This window comes from Haliaeetus albicilla, chromosome 24 (genome assembly GCF_947461875.1).
Source record: "Haliaeetus albicilla chromosome 24, bHalAlb1.1, whole genome shotgun sequence".
Lineage (NCBI taxonomy): Eukaryota > Metazoa > Chordata > Aves > Accipitriformes > Accipitridae > Haliaeetus > Haliaeetus albicilla.
Window position 1 is genome coordinate 18,394,869 of NC_091506.1, and position 16,096 is coordinate 18,410,964.

Below are 16,096 nucleotides of genomic sequence, written 5' to 3' on the forward strand. Positions count from 1 at the left end.
AGCAACAGAAACATCTAGAATACATTTGTACAATACAATAGTACACTATAGCAACGTCCCAAGCTATTACGATGATTCACAAAGATTTTCAACGTTCAGCATTACACATGAGACTTGCTAAAAACTCGGGGAAAGTTTGTTCTGTATTTTATTTTTAGAAGTCTTTACCTTCCCCTTGCTGCAGTTCTCTGCCAATACTCAAACTTCTCCCTAAGATATTTAACGAAATACCTCAAAGTCACTCTTACAGTCTTCAAGACCCAAGTATTTGCACTGCAGTTCCACCCTTAATTCAGTCCATCCCAGAAGCAGGTTTAGCCACCATAAAGACCTTCCCCCCAACCCCAGCTCCATTCCCCAGCAACACCACCACACTGCCAACAGGTAATTATCAAACCCATCATTGATGAAGTTCCTCAAAGGACTACATTCACTTAAAGTCATTTAAAAGCTACTGTGAAACTTCCAGTGCAAGACATATGTTTGGGAAATGCCAGTTTCAAACTGAAGCCTGGGACTTCTCTGTCCAACGCGAGCCACCAGGATACGTGTCCTCAGGGAAGGATCTGAGTTACACACAAGTATTTCAATTAATGAAAAATACTATTAACAAGTTAACATTAACTTGTATTTCCTACCAGATCAGGAGAAAACAAGCATGCTCATCTCTTACAGAAACAGGTTTTTATAGATTCAAAATGCAAATACACTGATTGCAACCTGACTCCAGGAACATGTTCATCTGAGCAGTGTGATTACACACTTGCTTTCTCCAGCTGAAAAGCATAGCTGCTTTTAGTTTCTAATTGTGTATTTTTTTAATTATTAGTTTTATCAAAGAAACTAAACTGACTTCACAAGCTCTTTTTACAAAAGCAGACAAACGGACATCAGGTATACCAGGTAAAAGATTAAATGAGGGAAGATGTTTTTTGACTAATAAAACCCGCTACAAAACTTGCATTGCCTTTTTTTTTTTTTAGACTAAGTTCACTCAATATAAGCAGCAATTTTTATATAAACTTACACACAATATTTGAGCAGAGAACAAGATATGCACATCAACTACTACAAGAAATTGGCACTCTTTCTCTACAATAATTCAAAATATTTCCTTCACAGAGAAATTTTTTTGCACAAAATAATTCATGAAATAATGGTACTAATATTTTATCAAGCTACCAGTCTAAAGTATTAAGTAACCCAAGCAAATTGTAATACTTAACTCCAGAGTACTGGGAAAGAGATGGGGTTTTGGATGGTATTAAGAGCATAAGAGAAGAGGATTCAAAAGACATTTTGAAACCTCTTGACTGTGAAGTTCATGTTCAGTCCTGATCTCTATACTCATCTTTGTATTTCTTTCACCAACTCCCTCCCACCTTTCCTTCCCCACAGCTTCTTCTTCAATCAGACATTGTCCATGTTTGTGATATCAAAACAGCTGCAGTTCCTGAAGGAATGAGGTCCAAAAGAGGTACAGCCCATCAACTTCAATTACTCATGCATGCCTACAGGTACTCATTTCCAACAGAGCTGCGGTGAGCAGGTCAGCGTGTGTACGTACAACTTCACCCCGCTAGATGGAATCAGAATACTTGTATCATAAAAGCCAGTTCTGATAATGAAATGCCTCTAGCTCCAGCCAGGGAATGCTTCACTACCAAGAAGATAGGTGCTCTAACCCAACTCCTGCCATTAGCATAAGACTAAGCAGCTAATTAGCAGTGAGAAGAGCAGATGTGTATTTACTACAAGACACCATTAACATTTATCACAAAACTCTAAAGAGATTTTTCAAGTTCCCAGATTAACATGGACCTCAGGCCATATATCCTATCAAAGGCTTTAGGCACCAATGTTAATTGCTTCAATGGGAGTTGGACTCCAAAGGCTTTGAGAATCAGGGTCCAAACTACTAAACTTTGGGAAGCCACCACTGGCGTAGACGTAACAGGAGAGAACAAGCTGTCCCCGTGCTGCCTTTGGTTTCTCCTGCTGTCTGAAGCACTCATCCTCTGTCTGATAGGACAACTGCCATTAGCATGAGAAAAAAGCAGAAGCAGCACTTCATTTTCTGTGCCCCCCACCTGTTTTTTTTAAAAGATTAGCAAGCTGTAAAGGAAAACTCTCCACTGAGCTCCCCATAAGTACAACGCTTGCGTGAAATCACACTGCCAGTTACACTGACCAACGTCATCCTATTCGCATCCTCTGAAAAAGTGTTTCCCCTAGGAAACTAAATCAATAATCTTAAGCAATAGCAGCAGCACACAGAAAGCAGACTGCTTTAAGTGTAACATGAAAAAGCACTGTTCATGTTGTTTTTAGGATTATATGTTTTAATTACACCCCTCCACCCTCCTTCTTGCTTTGTAATTGAATTTTCTTTTATCTTTAGAAGGCTAACTTTATTCATAAGAGGCTGTGGATGGCAGAGTTCAATCCTTTCACTGCAGAGTCCTGAGGTCTCCCACTGCTTTCGAAGATTTCATTCGCATTTTGTTTTAAAAGCATTCCAGCTCAGATTAGCAAATACGTTTTTAATGGAAATAAATGCATATCTGAAGGAGGGATGTTATAATGATAACAAAAAAAATTTTCCTTTTGTATCTGAAGGGATCCCAGAAATACCAATATCCCAAGCTCCATCACAAGGGCTTAGAAAAATTCTATTCAACCAGTAGATATTTACAGGACACACTTATTTACAGTCTATTTGAAATTACAGATTTGGGTACCACAACAGGTTTTTCATTCTACCTGTAAGATCCAACAAATCTCACAAAGACAAGCTGACTTCAGTACACTGCCATTGTGTCACTAATACACTCTCCCTGACTGTCTGATGTCCTGACACTTAAGTTTTCATGTGCGAAAAGAAAATCCCTTTCCTGTTATCATTACTTACCGTGCAGAACTTGGCCACTATTTCAGTTCCACTGCCAGCACATCTCTTAACATTACGTCCAAGCAGCAATAATAACAGGCTAAAAGCACAGAAATATGGTTACTTCTCACCTTACAGACAGGATTACTTAATATACTTCAGGTGCTAAAGCAGCACCTGAGCCTTTCCTGTGAAGTGCATAAGTTAAGTTTCATAACAGGCTGAGAAAACATTTCAGAGCAACAAGGCTTTAAATGTGGCATTTTAAGTCTAGAAAACAGAAAAACATACACACATTGGGCTGGCTATAAAGCCAGTATAGGTCTTAGTGGATTGATTAATTCTGAGAGACTTTAGGCATCAACATAAATAATCTTCAAAACTCCCTGCATTTAATCTTGGAACATTTTCAACCAACCATGATCTTCAGACCTTCTGACAGGGAGCCAAACGGCCACCTATTTTCACTGTAGCTCGTGAACTGTTTCTGCATTATCCGGTGAAATGCTGTTCTAACTTGCTAAAGCTCCATTTGAGCCACTACTAAGACTCTACCACTCTTTGCACATACAAACTGTGATGGCAAAACACAGCTTTCCCCCATATCTTTTCCTCCTAAACGGAATTACAGTATTACGAGCTGTGCTAAATCACAAATTCTCTTTCTCCAGGCAATGCCACAAAAATATAGCCTTGCCTTTTGTTAGTGCTCATTAACTGATGAGCTTCTTTACCATTCCCCCCTTTAAAAAGTACTGAAAGCTAAAATAAAAAAAAAAATTTTAAAAAAAATTTTTAAAAAGGCAACAGCTTTCAATGATACAAATTTCAAATCACAAGAACATTAACAGGCCTAAAGGCCTAAGAATAGCGACAGCACAGGGTTTTAGTGAAGAGCTCACAGTAAGTGATGATGTTCTTATTACCCCAGCATCAGGAGTGGTAAAATTACATGAAAATCTGTTCTCATTTTAAGATTTTTTTTGCACTTCTGTTCATACAGAGAGAAAAACAAGCCTTGAGCCTAAGGGCTCAAAAGACAGAGTGCAACTGAAATAGATTCCTCTATTTTTAGGAGTATGATTTCAAAGCTTGATCCTGACAACACTGGAACATTTACACTGTCATAAAAAGTGTTTTCAAATTCATACTTTTTTTTCATTGAATTATTATTGCAGCCCCGTCCCTGCAAAGTTCAGTGTGTATCTTTTCAGGCATCGCTCTGTTGGCACATGCAACCTTATCTCTGTTGTTAAGATGTAAACACAAAAGAGAGAGAATACTCTTCAAGTTCCACTTCAACATTTGAATCAATAGTTATGATTATTAAATCAGAACTTTATTTTTATAGCAGGCTGTAATAAAAGTGCCTCCAAAAAACCAAAGGATACCCTCGTCCTGAACACACTACCTTAAAGAGTTCTTCTATGAAGTCTCCTAGATTGTCTTCCCGTGTCAATATTCTGCATCTAACTGTAGGCCCATGGAAGTTCTTAAGAGCCAAAACCACTAGAAATACCTGTATGTACTATAATCATGTGCTTCTGCTGTGAGTTCCAATTTTAAATACACTCTTGATTAAATGGAAAAGAAAACTGTTTGCCTGGTTGTGTTTAAGAAACATCTCTGCTGACAGCCCAAGTCTGTTTTGATTTGCTCTGTATAGATACAGAGTTGCTAGCAAAACATTAAGCAGAAAGTGCAGCGTTGGATGTAAATTATACCATTTCACACTTAAGTGCTGCCCTCAGCTGCAACCAGAAATTGCACAGACAAGCATTGCCATGATCACTTCTAGGAGTAACAAGAATGTGAAAAAATGAATTATCAGATCTCTATGCAAAGCAATAACATAAATTGAGTGAAGAACTAGCCTAGACAAAAATACCCCCTAAAAGCTTTCCAAAGCTGAGGTCAACACCTCTGCAGTATCTTAACTTGAATTCTTGTGAAGTACTTTGTTAGCCCTTACGGTTACAAAAATAGCCCTCTAAACACACAAGATTAAAAGCTTGTTCTTCTATACCAAGGCTGGGCACACCCAGAAGTGGTGAATGGCCACAAAATGAACAGAAAACTGCTGAGGTAGAGAGAAATAATGAATGGATTTTTCAAAAGGGCTGACAGAAAAAACACTCATTAACAGCAAAATGAAATCACTTCTCTGGCTTCTCAATTCAACAATCTCCAATGTACTTACTAACTTGTACAGAAGCAATTCATGTGGAATATAAATCCTTCGGATTGTGGTATATTCCCATATAATATGCATTAAATGCAAAATCCATGTTCTCCTGTGCACATCACACAGGTGTCAGACACAGGGAACTCCCCAAGGCACCGTGCAAGGAGACCGATCTGATCTCTTTCGGCTAGACTAGGGATGTTTGTTCTGCCATTTTCCAGACTGAAGTAACTGGTGATCTATTTGCACCACAGCATGTAGGCTTGGCAGCTGTGTGGAAGCCTGGAATACCTATCTGAATTAACGGCATTTTTAAAACTTCAGAATAAGATTTTTTTAAATGCTGAAAATACCAGTGAAAATTCCATACCACATGCTGCACAGCAGATCCAGTCAAAGATAACTTCATTTAATGAAGTTTCATCATTTAATGGAGTTAATTCATCAAACAACTTACCAAGAAGTAAGACTTTTACTGAGGATATGACACAACCTGGGCATTATGGCCAAAAATGACTTTAATGGTCGCTTCAGGTGAGCGGGTGGTCAAAAACTAACAGGAACACATAAGAAGTGGTATCAACACTTCTGGTTTATATATCCTCCACCATCAGAATGAAAACTTCCTTAAATTAAAAGAGAATTGCACATTGTAAGTGCTAAGCAGTGCCAGTTTAAGTGTCTTTTGCATATAGAAATATTTTTTCAGTATTAATGTTGCTATAAGGATGCAATTTAGTTTTATCCAATTTAGCTCCCCCCCCCGCAAAATACCTGCATGAATCTCCAAAGGCCAACAATGACATAAGCTGTGGCCACATAAACCTAAAGGCACCTCATGCACATCTCCCCTGAGCTCCTGGCATACTGCTTCCCATCCCCTCTGTCTGTGAGCTGAGTACAGAAATACCTACTTGAAACAGAAAAAAGAAAATTCATCAGACCGGTGCACACTGTTCAGGCTTCAACTGTAGGAAGCTCTGAGGACCATTAATTCCCATTCAGTGTCTTCAACACAAATTAAGGAAAGGAAACATCTTGCAAGCTTGGTGTCCGCAGACACAGTACCATCTTGCCAGGACCTACTCGTGTCCACTTGGACTTGAATCATTTTGGAGCATTTTCTGGAAGATCATCTCATACTTTAAAGGCTGATTATAAAGTGCAAAGTTTCAGGACAACACAAAACTATTTGAGAGAGACAAAAAAATATGTTGTTTGCTAAGAACTGCAGAAGGATAATAGAAGATGAAATTAAAAGCAGGATAATAAGACATAAAGAAATAACCTCACCTATACAATGAGATCTAAATTAGCTACTGCAACTCAGGATTTTGAAATTGCTATGACTAATTCTCTTGGAGCATCAATTCCATACTCATTAAGAGCCCCAAGGAATGGAGAAGAAAACAGAAAACTGTGCTACAATTCTAGAAATCCAGAGCACCTTGAGACAGTATGTAGTGCTGGTGTCAAACAGCCATGGCGAGACTAGAAGGTGCACAAAAAAAAGGTATCAAAGAAGATCAGAGGCTTGAAATATTTCTATACCAACAGAGATGGACATATAATTCAGTTTTACAGGAAAGTCAAGAAATAGCCACAGCCAGAAAGAGCAGTCCTGCCCAGCCCAGCAAGGCACCCACGCACACACATAAGCCGTGGATAGGCTTCAGCATCTTTTATACAATAAAACTGGTTCCTTCTTCGAGCTGAACAGTGCAAGGATGGGAAGAGTACAATGGAGATGTGTAAAATCAAAACTACCATGCAAAAGAATAAGGAAAGGTTATTCATTATTTCTCCTACCACAAGAACCAGAAAACACAAACTGAAGCACCTTTTCACGTTGCACGCAACTAAACTGCAGACTCATAACCACAGGAAGTGGTGGATCCAGAAAGGATTAGACAAACTGACAGAGAACAGGTCAAATCACTGGTTCCTACGCAGCCTACACAGCCGCGTCGCCAACTGTGAGAAGGATCGTGCTCTACTTCACTGTTTCCTACCCTCATTTCAAAGGGTTTTTGAGGTGAGATACCTCAAGGGACTAGGTGTCCTACCGATCTGACACATTACAGCAATTTTTATGCTCGTCACAACTTAAGCTAGACTTGAAGCCTCTCTTCTTCCAGCAATGCAGAGAAAGTTCTCAGCCACCTCCAACAGCTATCGCGCTGGTATTTTTCTTTCAAATCCCACTGCTAAGGTAGAATCTCAGAAGGGTTAATTTTATACATTGAAGTATATTTTGCCATGCTGTTTGTCAGAAATCAAGTTTTTGCATTGCAGTAAGACAGATTTCTCCCCTTTGGGCAGACAATAAAGAAATCATACACTATTAGTCTTTGAAATCCAAAACACAGTGCTTGTTTCAGAGACTCTTCCAGCCTGACTGTTGTAACCACCATAACCCAGCTTTCCGAAAAGATACCTCTTTAGAAACATCAATGCTGCTATTTTTCTATAAAGGTGCCTCCGCTAGTTGATAGGCAGAAAACAGATTACTGTTTTGTAATATTATCTATCACTCACATTTGTATGCAAGAACGATCAAGACTGACAAAGCACATTCTGATGTCATTATCTACGTAACAGCACAAAAGGAAAGCATTTATATAAATTGCTTTAAACAAAAGCATATTAAACTACGTAATACTGCAATTTCTCAACAACCTAAAAATAGTTCCCAGTAAGATTCAACCATTGTTTGGAAACAAAGTATAAATGCAAAAGATTAAACCTGAATAATTAAATTAAAAACTTAGCCTTACTATAAAAAGATAATTTCTGTATTTCTTACTGGATAATCATAAGAATTACAATTTATGTCAAGTTGCTTTTAGATGGAAATTGGACTCCAATTAGAAATAAAAACTGCACTTTCATTTTACTTAGCTAAGTAATATTCTTACCTTAAAAGCACATACAGAGAAAGCAGATATAAAGAAAACAATATTTGGGTTTTCAATTTAATAAGTACATAAAGTGAAACCAAGATACATTAACTGCAATTAAGAAATACTTTTTTTTTCTTGTCACCTTGTCCTTCCAGCTGTTATGCTCCTGTCTTATTTTTGTACAAAGATTGGAAGAAGAAGAGGCAATCTTCCCTGATTTTTCAGTTTCCAGTCATTACCTCTTACTTACATAAGCTGAACTGGCTGAAAAGTCAAAACCAAATGAACCGACTGTTGGACAACACACTCCCTCTACACTTGCAGCAAGGCTAGAACTATCTAGAACTGGCTTATTATCACAATAAACTCTGGATTCGTGTACTTAGCCAAGTCACTTCCCTGAACACACTGGTTTTCATTGAGTGACAAAATACATGCTTAAATTTGCTAGACAGTAAGTCCAAAAAGCAAGCTTCAGCCACAACAGCAATGGGAATTCAAAATTCAGTTCCTCCCCCTTCTCCCAAATCTATTTAAAAAGTTAAACAAGTGACTTAAAACATAAAATAATCACCTTAAAAAGCAGACTTTTGCTCTTGGCCACTGGACTAAAAAGCCTCACTGCTAACTTGATTAAGTAGTGTTTTGCAAATAAAGGAGAAAAAACTTCCCTGAAAGAGGGGAAGATTTTCATATGCCTGTGCCCATTGTCGCATTTGTTTAAAAGGAGTTGATTCGTTCGGTTCAATTGGCCAATTAGTGTTATATATGTAACACTTCTGCCTGATCCTGCACTTTCGTTATTTCTTAGGGCCATTAGTTAAACCCTCATGGTAACACTTTAAAGAGCAATGAGCAGAGTTAATCCTGGAAGGAACCACTGCCTTCTTCAGTAATTTCTCTTTTAGGATGCACATTATCTGAGTTCTGCTGGCCCAACTGCAAGAAAGCATCCTGTGTTTTCACCCTGCCTGTCTGCTAAGCATTTCCTAACTGGACATTTCTTTAAGAGTTTTGTTGTACAGATCTTGTCATTTATATTAAAACACCACTCAAAGTTTAGTACTTAACACATGAATGGGGGCATATTTGGAACTTGACATTAGGAAAAAACAAATACTAACATATATATGAGAGAGAAAGTCTGTGTATACAATACATACACCTGTCAGGCTTCAAAAGCATTTTCTCAGCACTGCTTAGAAACACCACAGCTTTTTCAGCACCACGTCCTCATTCTCGGAGCAAAGTTGATGAGCACTGAGGCCAATGGCGGCCTCCTTTCCAGAGAAGGTGCTTTGACAAGAGAGAAAGATACTTATAAAAAACCCACCTCAGTTTCAGACAAGGCTTTACAGTATAATGGAGTTTCACAATCCTTAGATTTAAAATACTTCTTATGTTTGACGATTTCAAGACAACTAACTTTCTTTTTTTAAAACCAGAGGCCATGGCTCCCCATGGACAGAGCAAAGAGCATGCTCGAGCTGCAAATGTGCAAATTACTACAATTCCTGAGGAACTAGGTGTTTCTAAATGTATTTACTTCAGTCAAGCTGCAAAAAGAAAAAAAGAATCCCAAATAAAAGATAAAATCTTACATTTATATATATTTTCACGGGTCAAGAGACCAAGAAAGAGATAAGAAATGCCAAGGCATCACTCCAGTATGGAGAGGCGAGACACCCACAGAACTTAAAGAGCCATTTGTAATAAATGTGCACCCACCATCAGAGGGCTAGTGCCTTCACTTCCTGACTTGATCGGTTTCTTCTGGAAACAATGACAAATCTGAAGATGCTGTTTATGGCTTTCTCTCACCAATCCCCAGAAGAAATAGAGACTACAGCCTCTAAATATGTCAAAACAGAGTTCATCTTCTCCAATCCACTTGATATCTACCTCAATATCACTGCTCCAGTCCCTTACATCCTTGAAAAAGATTAAGTGACAAACAGCAAAACCTCGCAGGGCTCCCCACCACCACCATTACTTTCAACCAATGACCCAGTTCTGCAAGACAGAGCACCTCTTGAGATATGCTGAGAGCCCTCGAGTCCAATCAGCCAAAATGGGAGAGGAGGTCACTCATCCCTGCATAGTTTACTCTTAGAGAAAAAAAAAATACTCCAAGATGCATCTCTTCTCTCTCTCATCAGTACTCTCAGAGAATCTTAAAGCTGGTTTAATAGCCGCATCATTTTTAGATAACATCAAATTCCACTAGTCTCCTTCCCAACTCATCTGTTTGAAGAAAGAAATCATTTCTGTAGTGAACAAGAGTGTCCTCAAGTGTAACAGCAAATAAACCGGTGTAAATGAAGTGCCACAGCAATATAAACAACCACCTTGAAAACCAGCAAGCTGCTGCTCAGGGTGACTCTAGGGACAATAATCACATTTTAAATGTCCATATAATCTGAACAAATTGTTAAGATTACTTCTGTAACTAGCAACTCACCTGAATTGTAGGCAAGCATCTGCAATCAGTCCACCTGCCAAAACCCAATGGGTGAAAAAAGCCAAAACAAAACACACATGGCTCCCACCTACTTTAAGTGAAGGAAAACCTCCTATTTAAGCATTGTTTACAAGAAGTCACCTGTGCAGCAAGAAGTTAGAGTCATTTAAGGCTATTAAAAAAAAGACAGCTTGAAAGAGGAGAAATCCTAGTATTAGCGTCAGGCATCTACAGAAGAGATGGCTATTCTACTACAAACCTTGATGAAGTCCTCTTACTTCTGGTTTTAACATTATTGCTTACCTGGTTTTCTTAGGAAACAAGGCTCATTTGATTAATTTGAAATGTCTGCACATACACAGTTTTCTGCCTATCCTCTAATGACTCTTCATCAGACCCAGCCAACAAAATGTGACAGAGGAAGAGGGGTCTCAGTGATATTAAGAACCTACAAGTGTTGTACTAGGATGCTTACTTTCACAAGGAAAAGAAATCTAAACATCACTATCTCCATTGAAAGAAAGACTAATGCAGATATTGCAGAGTCCAGAAGAGGTAAGAAAGGAAAAAGAGGAGGGGGAGAGAGAGGAAGAAAAAGACCTTGGCACCAGGGCTTCCTTAGTCCTGTGGCTCCCAGGCCTTGTTTATTTGCACAGTTCCTAGCAAAACACTCCTCAGTGGTGTCTGTGGGTGATAATCCAATACTACTAAAACAAACAAAGCACAAAGCTGCCCCTAAGACTTACCACTTCCTGTCTTCAAAGTGTTTTTAAAGCATTCATCTAGGACTCTGCCTATGCAGCTCTGCATTAGTTAAAATACAGTAATTTCCCAGAGATGTGGAGAGTTACCTGGAGAGTCCCAACTAATATGCAGAATATCTTGTTCCAGCCTAAGCACACACCCTCCTTTCTCATAGGGGAACATTTAAAACAGTCGAACAAGTGATTCCCCTAAGAGATACCCTATAAGAACAGAAAGTAGAATTTATGTTGTAAAACTTCAATTCTACAGACTAGCCTTTGCTAAGAACACTTAAAAAATACAGTCTCACCCATAAGACAGGATGATAATAATAATAATAATAATTCTCCCATGATCACCACCACCAATCCACAAAGGTTGTCAGCAAAGTCCAGGAAAAGGGAAGAAAAATCAACATGGATACAGAGTCAACACAAAGCGTGTATGTGTCTTTACATGCACCAAGTCCTACTTTTTCTTAAAAAACGTATTCTGCACCTTTAGAGACAAAACCATTTTAAAATCAAATGAGCACTAAGTAACATCTCGATGCTTCTTTCATAGGCTTTATCAATATAAAGAAAACTGAGCAGTGGAAAGAATTATGGATTAAAGTTGGGAAAAAATATATAATTACATAAAAAATACCATTATACTGATGACATGGCTTTTAAAATAATAAGCTATTAATATATAATTAACATTAAAATTTACTCTCATTTTCAACTTTTGCTAAACTTGGAGAATGGAGCTGCTAAATCTGCCTTTCAGGATCTTGCACAGTAACAAAACATTTGCCTTTAGGACAATTTCAGCAAGCATTTGAATCAAAACAAAACAAAACAAAAAAAATCAACTCCCGCCCCCTTACTTTATCCCCTGACTTTTCAAGTAAGAAAGTAATCTTGAGAAGGGGGGGGGGGAAACACGGACCAACTTAAAAGCCTTAAACAACACTCACCTCAAGTTTAAACCTATGACCTAAAAACTGACAGCCATTTCCCAAAAGCAGAATGAAACGGGCACAAAGTCAAGTCCACGACCAGCAGCAACGCTGATGCTCAAAGCTACCAAAACAAAAGACAACACATAAAATCTGCGAATCATCAAGCAACATGAGTCAGATAGACAGCACAAAAGAAAGACGCTATAGTTCCAGAAAACATTTGTAACTTACACAGGCTACACGGTTTTAAGTCAATGATCAATCTGCAAGATACAGAAATGCACACTTAAAGGTCAAGAAACCAAATCCGAAGACTATTCTGTAACACTAAGACTGCCATGTTAATATAGGAACCATAGATGTAACACAAGCCCTGTGTTTTTAGGTATCGAAAGCTCCCTCCCCAAAATGCCCCTTACTAAACACCTCCCAGGTTTCAATTTCTCCTGCACTTAAAGGACACTTTAGTGAATTCAACATGAGTCATTTCACTGTCAACATGTTCACGTAATTAAGTTGCCATGTGTCTAAAGTGCACCACTTGTAGGACAATTACTCAAGTCAAGCCAGCGCAAAGTGACTGTATTGATGTCTGCATCACCGCGTGATGATCATGCCATGGCCAAACTTCACAAGTGGAAGCACAGTAATGATGTTAAAAGTGATCTCCAACAACAGATAGAGTGGATTCAAAAAGTAAGCATGACAGAAAGGCTAAGGTCTAGAGCTCTCACTGGTCTGCCATGAAACGACAACAAAAAAAACTGTAACATGTTACCAAAACATACTATGGGAAATGTATTTTGGCAATATTCTTTCACATCTTGCCCACGAGACAGTGAAAGTGTTCCCAGAACGTAAAGATTACACCATGCAAACTACATCAGTCATTACCACGTCACCTTACACTTAACCCGCCTTTCTCTTCCACACAGCGATTGCTTAGGAGATTTGTCAGGTTTAAAAATCAGATAAGATAATTCAATGCCAGCAAATTAATAGTAGAGAGGGGAAAAAACTGGCAAAGGCAAAACCATAGAGATCAATAATTGCTAAGATCTGCCCCTGTTTCTCAGCTATCTTGCACTGCTGTCTCCTGTGGCGAACACGCATGCCAGCTTTAACATAACAGGATACTGAAGTCTTCTAACATAACTGCCCAGCAGAGACATACACCAAACATGAGCAAAGCCATTCTCCCAACACTTCCACGCTAAGTCTTAGGGATGAGTCATAAAAAAGGTAGAATGAGAGCTATTAGATTTATGTTGTTCTCTGTCTTGTCCAGAGGTACCTTCCCGTTTTTCCACTAACATAGGTTCTGGGAAGAACTAGATTTCGTTCTCATCCTTCAATCACAGCAACAATCCACAAACCAAAAGTAAAAGAGGAAATGGCTGAATTGAAGGCAGGAAGCCCACTAAGTCTTCTTCCTAGAGATGGTATTTTAGACAGATGGATGCTTTTTTACTCTCTTTTAATTGTAAAATCCACATCAGTAGTACCTACCACACAGGAAACCTATGTTTTCAGCTAGTTGATATATTTGCGTCTTGACATTGATTTACTTTGCCCAAAAAGCTGGCTGTTTTGGAACAGCAATCACAGGCCTTAGCCAGATCAGGAATCCATCCCGCCGGGTGCTGTAGACGGTCCAAGTTACAGCCCCCTGCTCCAGTAAGAACAAGACTATTTCCCATTAGTAACTTTTCCTCTTACAAATCAGATGTTTCTCACCAGTTTGCATACATCGTAAACCTGAAGTAAGTTGCAAAACCATGGTATCTCTGAAGTTACAAGATGGGTTATCATTTTCTCCAGCATGACTTTCGCACGGTGCACGTTATATTCTGCCTCACAGAAATGTTCGCTATGGTAACCTTCTGGGCTCCTGGCAGCAGCCAGCTCCCACGAAGGAAGGGACAGCAAAGAAAGAGCAAGGTAGGCCTTTTCTTTTGCTGTAAAACCTCTCCCACCAGAATTCTGCTGTCAGAGCGGGCGAAACCCTCAGGCACAGAGGTTACCACGTTAAAACCTTTTTATAGTGGCAACAAGTTTCTCCAAAGTAGATATAATTGTTCCGCTAAAGCACACATGTGACTGTGAAACGGGCATCGCTGGCCTATTTCTGAATAAATAAGGGCCTTGTGGAGCTGCAATAGCGAACGTAGTTAAAAATTCACGATTAACTGCCCGCGCTGTTTTCCTTCTCCTTTCATTATTTCCACCGTGGAGGGGGGCGAGAGGGAGCCCTGGTAACAAGTTTGCAAAAGCCACGGACGGAAAACTTGCACGGTCCTTCTTCCCATGCGGGCATTCCGCCCTCCCGTTTCCAGCCGGCGCTGCCCGGGCGGGAGCCCTCCCGCCGCCGCTGCCCCAGCGCCGATTCCTCCCCGGCCCGAAGTTGGCGTCCCGGGGCATCCCCGGCACCCCGGCGGCCGCCCCGGCAGTGTCACCGGCGGCGGATTTACGACTTCAGGTGCAGAAGCGGCGGGCAGCGCAGACCGACTCCCCGAGAGACAAAGGCTCTCGCTCGCCGGAGCGCCGCCGGGCGCGGAGACGCCGGAGGTGCGGAGCGGCGGCGGCGGGCGCGGCGCGCACACAATGCCCGGCCCCGCGGCAGCGCAGGCCCCGCAGCGCGGGCGGCGGCGCTGCGGGAGAGCCGGCGGCGCGGCCGCGGAGGCGGCGCCCGCCCCTCGCCCCTCTCTCTCTCTCTCTCTCTCTCTCCCCCCACCCACCCCGAGCGGGAGGCGAAGAGCCGCCCGCTGACGGGCCACTTGACGGGGAGCGACGCCAGCCGCCTGCCCCGGGCGGGACGCGCGCCGCGCCGAGCGGAGCCCGGCCGCGCCCGGCGGGGGGTGCGGAGCGGAGCGGAGCGGGGTTTAAAGGTCCCCTTCCACCGCCATTTTGAGGGGGAGGGGGGCGAGCGAGAGGCGCTCGGTGGGCTCGGCCCCCCGCGGGCGTGGGCAAGGACCGGCGGCGCCGGGGCCGAGGCGCGGCGCGCACAAAGTTCCCGCGGGGGCCGGGCGGGCGGCGCGGGCCGGGCGCGTCCCCCGGCGGGCGCCCCCCCCCGGCGGGCGCGGGGCCGGCCAGGAGGGCAACTTCGGCCCGAGCGCGCCGCGGGACGCCGCGGGCCGGGGCGCCGCGGGCCCCTAGCGGGGGCGCGCAGAGTTGCGCGCCGGCAGTTGCGCGCCGGCGGCCGGCCAGCCCCGCGCATCGCTCCTCGGCGCGGGCGAAGGCGCGCTCCCCCCCGCGCTGCCGCCGCCTCCCCGCCGCGCTCCGCCTGCCTCTTCCCTCCTCCTCCTCCCTCGCCGCCTTTTTCCCGCATCCAAACTTCGGGAGCCCGGAAAAACCCTCCGGGCCCCGCGCCCCGCCGGCAAAACGCCCCCAACAGCTGCGCCCGAGGCCGCTCCGCCCGCGCGCGCGCGCCGCCGCCGCCCGCCTCACCTGCGGGGAGTTTTTCCAGCCCTGCGCCGCTGCCGGGGCTCGGGCTCTCCCCGGCGCTCCGCTCACTGCCTCATTCCAATATGGCACGGCCCGCCAGAGCGCATGCGCCCGCCGCCCGCCTGCCTCCCCCCCCCCCCTCCCGCCCCTCCGCCCTCCCCTCCCCTCACGGCTTTTCGGGCGCTCCGGCTCCCTCCTGGCGCGGGCGCGCCGAGTCCGCCGCCGCGCCGCCCGCCGCCCCGGCCGCGCCCCCGGGCCGCCCGCCCGCCCGGCCCCCGCGGGGCCCCGCCGCCGGCCCCGCCCCCCCCCTCCCGCCTCGCTGCCCCGGGCTCCTGCCCCCGGACACCTGCTCCCGCCGCGCCGGGGGCGGCGCGGGCTCGGCCGCCGGTAACGGGACGCGCCGCCGCCGCCGCTCCGCCGGGCCGAGACGGAGCGGAGCGGGGCGGGGCGGCCGTCCCCGCCCTGCCCGGCCGCCTTCGCTCCGCCGCCGCGGGCAGGGGCACAGCCCGGCAGGCGGACGGTG

The 16,096-nt window shown here is 43.5% G+C and overlaps 1 protein-coding gene across 1 annotated transcript in view; it reads right to left on the reverse strand.

Annotated features, from left to right (window-relative positions):
• The window catches only part of SFMBT1 (Scm like with four mbt domains 1), an 85,037-nt gene extending 69,368 nt beyond the window's left edge, over nt 1-15,669 (reverse strand). Inside the window, exon 1 of the mRNA XM_069812459.1 lies at nt 15,577-15,669. The gene's annotated coding sequence lies outside the window, so the exon portion shown is untranslated. The remainder of the gene's footprint in view (nt 1-15,576) is intronic.
• Nucleotides 15,670-16,096: the final 427 nt, after the last annotated feature.